The sequence below is a fragment of the Perca fluviatilis genome, chromosome 13 (assembly GCF_010015445.1).
Source record: "Perca fluviatilis chromosome 13, GENO_Pfluv_1.0, whole genome shotgun sequence".
NCBI classification, from domain to species: Eukaryota; Metazoa; Chordata; class Actinopteri; order Perciformes; family Percidae; genus Perca; species Perca fluviatilis.
Window position 1 is genome coordinate 15,381,830 of NC_053124.1, and position 12,204 is coordinate 15,394,033.

Here is a 12,204-nt window from a genome sequence, read left to right on the forward strand (position 1 = left end):
TCTGAAATAAATATTACAAAGGTCATAGGGTTAAACAGGTATAGCTCCCCACCTGCAGTTGAAGTGGTCTCCGTTTGTCATGCTCTTCGTACACTGCATGGTGCGGTGGTAGCTCGAAGATCACCTCCATACCGCCTCGCATAGATCTGTCAGGCAGGAATGTAGCTGTCCGGGTGATATGCCGCCAACAGAGAAGTGATGAAAGCAGGTCACTGATGCACTTTTCTACCGGGTAGGCTATATGAATTCAGTGTTATATTTAGTATTTCTGGGTCATATACCTTTATACTTTTTGATTTTAAAAAGCGAGCGCTGACAGTGCTGGACCACTTAAAATAAATTACAAGATTCAGCAAAGAGACTCAAACAAAATAGAGCTGTCCTCTATGCTTCACCCAATTAAAAGCCCGTTTCTACTCATCATCAGTCAAGGACACTGTGTTGGAAAACATCACCTATTTTTGTCACAAGAAACGCTTATGACCTTGGCGTAAGAGCAAATTATTAATGTAAGTAATGATTGGGTAATGATGTTAATAAGAGGGTGTCAAATATCTATGGTGCACAATAGGTAGGCTATTATACTCATATCAAACCACACAACTTCTGGGTTCTGAAATGGATTTCAATATGAGCCATTCACTCCCTGCGGCAATGATGTATGTGCATGGTTGTCTGGTAACAGCACTGCGTATAGTTCATATATCGTGACACTTCTGCCAGCTGTCTGATTTACCCTGCCGATGAGGAGCAGTTAACCATAGTCCCTATAAATCGACAGGAGTTTAAAATGCCAACACAAAGAAAGCGGAAGGAACCGACATCCGCTGAAATGAGGGACATCCGGCGGCACCTATAATAACTCCGAAGTGAAACGCCGCCAATATAGAGTATTGCCATAAAATGGCAACTTTATTATTTCTGTATGTCTTTTATGAGATTAATAATGTTGACCTATGTTTTTATGATATATAAATAATTAGCTACATACCCATGGAATAAACTGATAACCGCATTGAGCTGTGAAATATCCCAGTGGTGCTCCACCCAAATCCAAAAACAAGACAGCTACAGGTATGACAGAGTACTCAAAGGATGATGCACACCTCGTTTTTTTACTGCACAATAACCCAACAGATTAACACTTGACTGAGCTTATTAGAAGGGCAAGAAAGCCTGGAAAATCGTGTAGCGGTTAAATAAAAGTTGGGTCTTAATTCAAAGAACAGTGCAGTTGGCACAAAAAGTAGCCACTGACACATTCCAAGCGCTCCCCACCGAATAACTCGCCAAAAGAGTCCTGTCAACATGTCCAGAGACAAATTCATCACCGCCAGATGAAACAGTGCTGCCTACAGCAGCCGCGACTTTACTTCGCTTTCTTTAAACCCGATGATAATGAATAAGCGGCCAGAGTCAGGCCTGTGTTTCCTCTCACAAAAAGCAAACGGAAATATAAACACAAGCTTCAATAATCTGACAGCTGCTGAGGCGGAAACAATATGCATTGCAATAAAGCACCGCCAACCGTGCACAAACTAACATGAGTAAAGTCTTCACTGCCTTCGGTGCGTCCATATGTCCCTGAGCGACAATCTACCACTCTGCCAGACAACAATCTCTCTCAACAGAACAGTTCTAAAGTGAGACATCTGCGTACATTCACAACTGTAAGCCATCAGCAAGAAATAATGTAGTGACCGGCCATCCTCAAAAGAGGTTAATGACAGAGTTGCTGCCCAAGGCAGCTACACTGCACAACACAGAGATGGTGTTGAAATGCTATGAACTGAAACAGCCATTGTGAAATGTAACTACACTGAATATGAGTTTAACAATAGGTAATCAAACATTTCAGCATTTCAAAATGAAAAGCAGAAAAAGTAATAGCTCAACATTAAAATAAAGAAATTAGTAATATGTTGCAAAAGCACAAATATTGGAGGCAAGTGATGCTTTCATTACTACTCTTCACTGTTGAATGCACACCAGACTTTTAGCCATCCATTCTCAATAGCCCAATAAATGCAACAAACCTCCAATGACGGTAGTCAATTATGCCTTTAACCAGTATAATAAACTGTACTCTGAATACTGTTTTCTTTACTGAGGATGTGTTTGTAACTCCGCAACAGTGGCAACTAATATCCAAATGAACAATTCAACAACAAAACAACAAACCTCTACACTTCTGCCACCACAGCAAACTGTTAGTGAACAGTAGCTAAATTTAACCACCAACGGCGAAAATAAGCGGAATTTTAAAATGTTACTTTTTATGAAAAGCAGTCTATCACACCAGTGACAACTGCAGGATGCAGTCAGGTAAAGTAGTAGACCCCAAATATTACACACACAAATACTGCCGTCATTTATAAGCTGTGTTGAGCACAATAACATTACAATACCGACATTGTAGGAGAGCAAGCACCGTTTGAACCATGAACACCACAAAACCACAGAACAAAGCATCAACCAGCCATTAGGTAAGACAGAACAATTGAACACATTTAGCAAATCATCTTCATTTTCCTCCCTGTTGGTTTTACACCATAGGGCTGAAAACAATACATATAGATCCTTTTTACATAAGTTTTCAAATATTTAACATTTTGAAAGCAAAAGTTGAAAGCCTTAAAATACATTACAAATCCTAAAATACTGTGCTCAAAATACCAGGATAAACAAGCATGATGAAACAGGATTCATCTTTTGACCAATATATATCTTCAAGTAATGTCACCAAGAGATTCTGTGAGCTGTGGCCTAATTCAAGTAAACCACTGCTGTCTAGTTGCAGTTCATAAGCAAGGAACAACAGCATACAGGTGCACTTCTAATATGCCTACGGCCTGAGCACTACAGGTCCAACATGGGTATGACAAGCAATGCGCAGTAAAGAAGTAAATCCCCGCCGCTGCAGCATTCTCATGATACATCAGAGTGGGTAAACCTCTCTCTCCAGAAAAGAATGTAAGGCACATTGTATTTCTTTAAATTATATCACGGCTTACTAAACTTGTCTTTGTGGGTTTTCTGAGGGCTTTATAGGTGAATATTTTACAAACACTCATGATTCCTGAAGAAACTCTATCAATCATAACACTGGACTGGTTATAGTTACAGCGCCAAACCATTTAATCCTCCTTCAATATCAATAGAACTACTAGACAGAATATTGCATTCGTGTGAACACTTTTTGTGTATCCAACATTAAATATGGACATGTTCCCCAGCCCCAACAGACATAGATACATTATATAATAACAAATGCTGCATGCACATTTACGTATACTTCTACAATGGGTATTATACTGGAATTAGAATTTCCATTTATGTTAAATTAAATCAATGGGCGCTTAGGAGACTCCACCTGAAACAAACAAATAAAAGATCAGTTACAAAACCGCTCCAGCAAAACAGGCCTGATAGGGTGCTCTAATGAACCAGTTTTGACAAACAAGGCTTATATTTGATATCGCGATGTTCTCCACCAGTCAACCATATCACAGCAGCACGCTGCTGTAAGCAAACGTAGCGAGGGGAGACGATGTGGGGTAAGAGGTGTGTGTGTGTGTGTGTGTGTGTGTGTGTGTGTGTGTGTGTCTGTGTCTGTCTTTGTGGGTTTGATGAGAAGAAGCAATAATATGACAAAGGTGCTACTTGTAGTGCAGAAGTGCACAGGAAAGCTACAACTGACATAAGAGTGTTTGCATGTCACACCTAAGGTTGCCATTGGCGGGCGATAACAACAACTTTTTAATCCACCTTGCTTAGCACAGCCTTCTAAACAAGTACCGTTGATGAGAGTCTGATGAGCGGCTTGGAATCTATTTCTTCGTTTCATTTGGTGGAAATTTGAAGACAGCTTCCCATGATCACGGCGTAACATACAGTAGGTCAGGTTGTGTCAGGGAGGTTTTGAAAAGACGTTACCGAGTTTTTTTATTGTGTGTGGGCTTCGTGGAGAGCACTATGAAAGAAACGCCACATTTTGTGGAGAGAGAGCAGCTATGTTGTTATGTGCAAGCAAGGGCACTTAACCTTGATTTAGCTGGATTCACTTTAGGAAAAGAAAATCACACACCTCTCCTTTCAAAAAAGAATAAACTGATTTTACCCTTGCAAGAGATCAAAAAAACATGGTCAGCAATCTGTGTGACCTGCTGTGCCAGAAGAAACAAACTACAGTACACACTCCTGAAGTAAATCTTATTTATTTCACATAAACACTCTTAAACAACTTGATGCAATAATATTTTCGTAAAGAGTAAAGCAACTATCATTGACATACATAAAAAGTGGACAAAACCTATTCTTATGTATAATGGTCGTGTCCAGTCTTGCTTAAAAGGATAAAAAGGCTTTCACAACCGCCTGCTTTTCCTGCTGAAAGAAGTTACTGATGCCACTGTCAAAGCAAACGTCTTTAAACTTTTTTAAATAAAAATAATAAATGGGTGACAATTTGAAATGCTTGTGATAATTCAATTAATAGTTTAAGGCAATGCCCCTTTAAAACATACATTATTCTAAAAATGCAGTTGCTCGGCTTTTACCAGACGATTTTGCAGTGAGGGTCGCTTTTATTATCTGCTCCCCCATTTCGTGTTGTAATTTTAACAGGCTCTCATCATAAAAATTTGCCATGTGCAATGAACCTTGTTGTTGTCTTTTGTTGTAAAGGCATTACTGAGTCTCCAAGTGGCTTTAGAGGAGTAATTTTGTTGCAATTCAACAGATTCCCCTGTGACACATAAGAATGACTAGCAGCTGAACAGAAAATAAAAATTCAATGAATGGGGTATCCTGCCGCCTCCTCTTCCTCGCCACCTCCACTCTTCACTTCCTTCAGTACTCTAGGCTGGCTTTAGGTGGTATATTCTTGGTTTCTCCTAGCCAACATTTGGCGTGTCCAATCAGCTAACAGATGGACTGGCTGAGAACGATGACGTGGGAGGACGTCCCTAGCAAAGATGCGAAATGCCAATTCGGTCTGTTGTGGCAACGGAGTTGGCTAAGGCTAAGCGCTAAGGCTAGCGATGCTAATCTAAATATAAGCCGATAGTCGGCTTCTTCTTGCTGCTACATTAGCAATACTTACATACACTACTTACTTCAAACGTTAGCACAATTGGTTATGGCAGATCCAGAGGGCTCTTAGGCAGCTCCAATAGTTTTAAACTCCTCAACAGAGAACTCGCCTTCAAGGAAGTTAACACTTGCCGTCGAAGTGGCCAGACTCTCTGTACACATGAAATGTAAGAGAAGTCAGGTAGACCAGGCTAGGGCATCCTGGCATGAGATTCAAAAAATTAAAACAAATAATAAAAATAAAATAAAAACACTCTTCATGATATCATGAACAGCTGAGTCTTTAGATGCTATGGCTACTGTGACAGAGTAATAACAACAAACAACATGAGACCAATTTTCATCCATAAGAGCTGCTGATGGTAAGATGCACAATGTTTGGCAGTAGATTAGTCTTTGCTCTGTAATGAAGCTATCAGCAGCTATGATTAACTAAACACAAAAGCCAGCCTAGAATCAAATGGCCCCACTGCTTTACATGAAGAAGCAACAGCTGCATGCATCCCCTCCACGCCCCTCTGCAATAGCCATTTTTCAGATATACAACTGCACTGAAGGTCAAAATACTCCCATTGACACTGCACAAAGATTGGAGTGGGATGGATCACTCATGGGTTACTGAGCTGTCGCTTCATATTATTAGGGTGATTTTTCTATGATGAGTAGAGCTAATGGCTTGTGTAAACAGGTAAAAAAAAAAAAAAAAACAGCACTGAAAGGCTAAAGCCCCTCCCCACTAGCAGCTTCTAGATGCCGCCATGTTCATCACAGCCTACAATATGACTTAGTGGAATTTATCAGAATCAATAGCGATCCTCCAATTGTTCTGATATTTTTCAGTCTACGGATGCCACCCAGTTGGTAGGATGAATATAATTACTGTAACTACTCGTAGTTCGTACAATATGAAAGAGCAGTGCAGCATATGATTCAGCCTTTTACAGTCACCTCTCCTAAGTGGAGAACCTCCTATGATTCGAGTGTGAACAGTCCTTATTTCCATCAGGAGAAAAGTCAGACAGAGAAGGGGATTGATAAGGAAATGAGGCTGGCCAATAATGATGAGATGTTGATGTAAAATTAATAAGACCCCTTTCACAATCAGGAGAACCGACCTTCTGGAGTGTTCCTACTTCTCTGAATTTTAAGTTGCATAACTAAGAGGCAAGTTCAGGAGGTCTAATGTGGCTCTTTTAACATTTTCTTAACCTTTATTTATCAGGGGAAAAGTAGAAGGATAAGCTTACTCTTCTCCACAAAACACCAAGCTTTGTATTGACACAAATTCCACAATAATAACACATTCACTATGAGCAGCTCCACTGAGCAGGTGGGGGTCTAATGCCATGCCTCAAGAGCAAATCAATGGTATTTGTTGAAAAGAGAGGAAAGCCCCTAACCATTACTCCTCTATCGGATTTGAAAGGGAACACAGGTAAATGTTTTACACTAGCCAGGAAAATATTGGTAAACCATTCAATAAATAGTTATGATGTAAGGTCCCAAGGACCTTCTTGAGGTGGGACACTGAAGGGCATTTAAAATACTAAGAAATCCTCAAAAAAGGACAAGCTTTTAAACCCATCTTCAGATTTTTAGCACTTCTAATTAAAACCACATCAGTCCAGTGTTGTGTGTGTGTGTGTGTACCACATGAGCTACATAGACACATATATTTACATGGGTACTTCTCGTTAGCCTCCTCCTTGACATTGTAGAGGCAGGTACATACTGGAAGTGTCTCTCAATACCACAATAATCTACCGTTAAGGACTAAAAGTAAGCAAAACACTTGATCTCTCCTTAAAAGTTTCTGCAGACAGGCTGCAATGCTGTCAGCTTACACAAATGAACTGCTGTATGGGTGTTCACATTACCTCTTCATTTGAGTGTGCGAATGTGTGTGGATGTCTCCCTATCAATCATGCCACAGCCAAGAGTGTGCAGACAATACGCTATCAATCTAAAGTTGGTGGGTGAGTGTGTGTGTGTGTGTGTGTGTGTGTGTGTGTGTGTGTGTGTGTGTGTGTGTGTGTGTGTGTGTGTGTGTGTGTGTGTAGATCATCCAGGCGGCACACTAAAGTGCTGGCAGGGCATCCATCAAACACAAGTAAACATTAGGATGTGTCTGTAACTACTGTACAGTTGCATGAGCACATTATTTCAGGGGATCCATGACACAGATTTCCAGTAAAGCCCTAATGGCCAACATGGCATCATGACTTTGGCGTAAACATACACGCTAATTTTTCCTAAAGCCAAATGCGCGCTTATTGTAATGCGATTTTCAGCTATCCACGCTATATCTACACTGCATACAGCAGATGTAAACATACCCACCACGCGGGCCTTGCTTTACATCGCTATGCGCAGTTGTGGCGAACGCTACGTACTATCGCGTAGAACAACGCCACACTTCGTTAAAAATAAAACAAATAAATAAATAAAAATGGTTGGGTTAGGAAAAGAACACAGGGAAAGGCTTTTAAGTAACAAACAGTGACAAAAATACGGAAAATAACGACAAAAACACGCTTTAGGAAAACAATAAACGGTTGGGTTTAGGAAAGAAAACATTGCAAGGCTTAAAAACCAAAAAATAAATAAATAAATAAACGGTTGAATAATCGCCACACGCCTAACCCAGCTGTTTTTACTCCATCCGTCCACCCCAAACCCACCTCCTTGCGAATAATACCGCTCCTTTATACTACTCGCTACGGTGGAAATTCACTTGCAATGTAGGTCAATCATGTCGACGGCTAGCTGATATACACGCTTAAAGTGTGATTATGCTCGTGATAACACGCCAAAACGCATACAAATTGATGAGATCGGTCTTGAATCAGTTCAAACGAATTAAAACTAAAACTCTGTACAGTGTGTCTACTGCAAAATCAAACTAGCTTACCACAATAATAGCACAACGTCAATGCTTCAGCATCTCAACAGAAAACATGGAGTCTAAACTTAATCATCCATTCCATGAAGGGGACCCAAAAAAAGTAACAATCACAGTTGTTGGATCTATAAAAACTACACCAAACACAACAACTACCAAAAACAAAGATGAGAAAATATGTAGTGGTGACCACGTTATCTGATCTTAAAGAGCCGGAAAGCTGTTGTTGCACACCATTTTCTCTCACTCTCTTCACGGAGAAACAGCTGATCAACGACTCTACTAGCATAAGTGTAACAGATTGTAATCAAATATATAAATGAAAAATAGGTTGAGTGTAACTTAATATTTACATATAGGCCTATACAGATCAAGGTCTCAGGTTGAAACTTTGTAGTTCTGAAAGTTAAGTTGCACAACTTAAGGTAATGTTTATGTATGTTTTAAGGTATGCCTTAGTTTGAGGTTGTTATTGCATTTCAGAAAAAATGTTTTCTTTAAAACAATGTAATATGGCACTTAATATGTTTAGTTTTTGAGAGATGATATTGTAAGCAATGTACAATACAAATGTTGCTTTTTCCGAAAATTAAACCAAACTATTGTATATTATTGCTCTTCAATAAAACAAAAGTATTTCTCATCCTAATACTGATTAATCGCACAGAATAACTGGTAGAATACCGATACTAAAATAATCGATGGAAAATTTAAATATAAGAAACTTTATATTTAAATATTTGATTCAGCTCCTACACTGAAAACATCCTGCCAGCCAGCTTGAATGGAGGCTACCATTGACCCCTGAACCATTGAACCCCCTAGCTCTATAAATTGAATATTTCTTCCTAACCAGGGGGTAGGAAACATGCATAAACAAAAAACAAAAAAAGAAGCAGGATGCAGGGGAAGAAGAAGAGATGAAGAGGAAGCAGGAGGAGAGGTAGCACTAAAAGGTAAGAGGTAAAGGGCAGGCCATTGTACATATAAGCGTGCAACTGGCAATGCTCCTAGTAAAAGCTATGCAGTCAGACAGCAAGGAGCTGCATGGGTCAGGGAGTAAAAAAGAAACTATGACAGCTGACATATCGGGAGAGACTGAAAGAAACAAATTTGTACCCCAGCGATCGGATAACCTCTCCCTATACCTCTGTATACCCCTGTACACTGTAGGTCAGACTGTAAACAGCAGTCACAGCCCGGGGACGACGCACGACTTACACCCAGCAAATTAATGATGAATTGACCAAGTTATGGCTTGCTGGTCATGCAAATGTGGATTTATTTTGAAGAGGAGGGAAAGAAAAAAGACAGAAAGGGAACTGAGGCGTATGGGGCCAGTATGGTGAGCCCAATCAAAAGTGCTGCTACAAGCAGTGCATTGGTTCTGCATTGTGAGCAAGATTAATTATCTAATAGTGAGCGGCTACAGGTAGGATATACCTTCTCTGATTTACTTTCTCCTCTACACCTTTGTTTCACCTCTATTAAGGAGAATCTGTAGAACCCTTGTCACTAAAATGTGCGTATTTTTGCTTGGCTTCAAGGCAATGAGAAAGCTAGAGGCATACCGGTAAGCAACAAAGTGGTGTTCATAGGTCCTTTCTTCATCACAGCACTCTGCTAGGTGGTGCTTTGTCCTTAATAATAAGTTTTCACTGAAGAAAGTTAGTCTTCACCACACTGGCATCTAACAAAGCGAACTGAACCTTGTCTGGCCAAATCTGGCTGTTAAATTTGCAGACAGAGTGGGTGAATAGTGGTGGAATAAACTGACAACCTACTAACACCAAACAATACACACATTACTCAATCTCCTCATCGCGGCACACAGGTCCCTTGTACTGCATCTTCTGGAATTTTGGTATCAGCAGCTTCCGGCACATAGCTCCACATATCCCAGCACCACTTGGAAAACACCGCGGTTGTGTGATGGCCTGGGTGAAGTGCGTGTGCAGCTGGTCCATAGCAGTCTGCAGAGAGAGCCAAATACACTGTTGTGAAAAACAATTATTATGTTAAATGGCACCGCCAATATGTGGATCTGGAAAAAAAAAAAAAGGCAAAACAGTGGCAGGAAATTGCAAATCAAACTCTTGGAGACATGCTGTATAACTGATATTTTGAATTATTTGCAGACATATTCATGTTAGCTACACTAATATGGCGTGAGGGGAAATGGGCATAGCTGTCTCCTGGGAACCGTAATGTTCAAGTCCAGCGGGTACCTGGGCAATTTCGCCTCTAGTTTCCATATTTTCACATCGCTTAAAACCAGCTGTTTGCTGTGGAATGTGTCATTAATTAGGCAAAACCGCAAAGAAAAAAACAAAATGGAAGAGGCATATAACTGTGACTGGCCATGCATGGTAGAGCAGCCTTTAAAAAAAAAAAAAAGCACAACTTATTAATGGGCAAAGCAGGATTTCTTCATTGAGCATTAATAATCAGGATTTCATTTTGCATGTAAATCCAAACATGCTCTTAAACCATGATTTAAAAAACCTTATAGTATAATCTTGTTCCACCATACCGAAAGCTCTGTTTAATGCCTTCACAATTCAAGTCTGTTCCCTTTTCCTCTAAAGTGACATTTATGATCATTTTCTGTTTTAGCAGCTCTCACCCACAGTCTCGCTTATGGGGAACCTTAGTGAATTGAGGACACCAAAGTCGCGAGGAGACGTGGGCACGGTGTTGAGCAAAGCCCCATAGTGTTGCAGTGCAATTAGATTGTTTTACTGCAAGCGCTCACACCACAGAATGTTGCCCTCCATCCATTCTGACTACCTGCTGCCACTAATGCAATTTAAAAATTTCTTTCACTTCATATGTCCACAAAACAATTCATGAAAAATGGTCTGGCTGTACAAAGCGCATGGACTTGTAGAAAAGAAAAAGGGGAAGGCAACTATAGCAACTCACATCTTAATAATCACCATCTTCAGGCATAATTATCAATCAACGGAAAAGCAAATCGACTCATTGTTCTGCAGCTACTTAAAAACAAATGCAAATGGTCTGAGGTGGTATGCTACTGTATTGGCCACATCCTTTGTGATGCCAATTACTCTTTGATGACACAGTTCATTTATATATCCAACTGAAAAAGCGTCAGATTAAAAGTGGTGTCATTTGTGCATGTGTGTGTTCACTTACTGCAGTAAAAGAAAGACTGCAGAAAAGCTAAGATCTAGACAAAGATCATAGCTGACTGTGAGAAACACATATGCAGAGAGGGTGTGAAGAACTGATTCAGTGCATGCAAAAGAAAAAAAGTAGAAGGAAAGCAACAACAACAGCCCTTAGGGGCAGTGACAAGAGGCAGACAAGAACAACTCTTTAGTTAGCTTTGAGTCTGAAAAATGCTCATTATAACAGTAATAACAACACTTCTATTCTCTAACAAGCATTGGTGACTCCAGCTTCCACCTCAAGGATGTCTTCAATGTCAAGAGACACACAGCTTATTTATTACCATCAACATTGGCTTTGAATAACAATGACAGAATATGTGCGAGCGCGGGAAAGTAGTGCCAGGATAAGAATGAGGCCTCTTTTGGTTGCTTGGGTCTAAGAGTCAATTCAACAAGTTATTTTTCTACTGTAAATCAGCAGTATTGTAATAGTGCTGCCAAGTGTAATGTGGAGAAGGTGACATAACCTTTATTTTATAATAACAATAATAATAAATTGAATGTGTATAGCTTTAAAAGGTACTCCAAGGCCGGATAGGTGGGTTTTGGAGTGTGGTTTTGAAAGAGTGAGGGAGGGAGAATGTCTGAGGTGCTGGGGATTGAGTTCCAGAGGGAAGGGGTGACAATGGAGAAGGCCCTGTCCCCCCAGTTGGTTGGCAGGTCAGCTAATCTGAGGATGCAGATAGGAGTAGGTTGGTGCAGGATGTCAGTGAGGTAGGAGGGGGCTAGGTTGTGGTGGGCTTTGTAGACGTTCCGCCATAAATTCACAGAATTTACACTGGCAATATAACATTTTAAACCTGTATGCAAAATGCCATGTTTGCAGAACATGGCATTCATAATGCTAATGTAATGCATATATTAGACAGGCAAGTATATCCATCCATTTACATCCATCTAGTACAATCTGGCCCAGCTCCAACATCCAGCATAACCCTTGGGCACTAAACCCCTCACAGGCTTTTTACATAATTACATTTACCTGTAGGCTCAGCGAAAATGTGCGAAAGT

The 12,204-nt window shown here is 40.2% G+C and overlaps 1 protein-coding gene across 2 annotated transcripts in view; it reads right to left on the reverse strand.

Annotated features, from left to right (window-relative positions):
- The window catches only part of vps50 (VPS50 EARP/GARPII complex subunit), a 133,803-nt gene that overhangs the window by 81,518 nt on the left and 40,081 nt on the right, over positions 1 to 12,204 (reverse strand). The gene's annotated exons all lie outside the window — the stretch shown is intronic.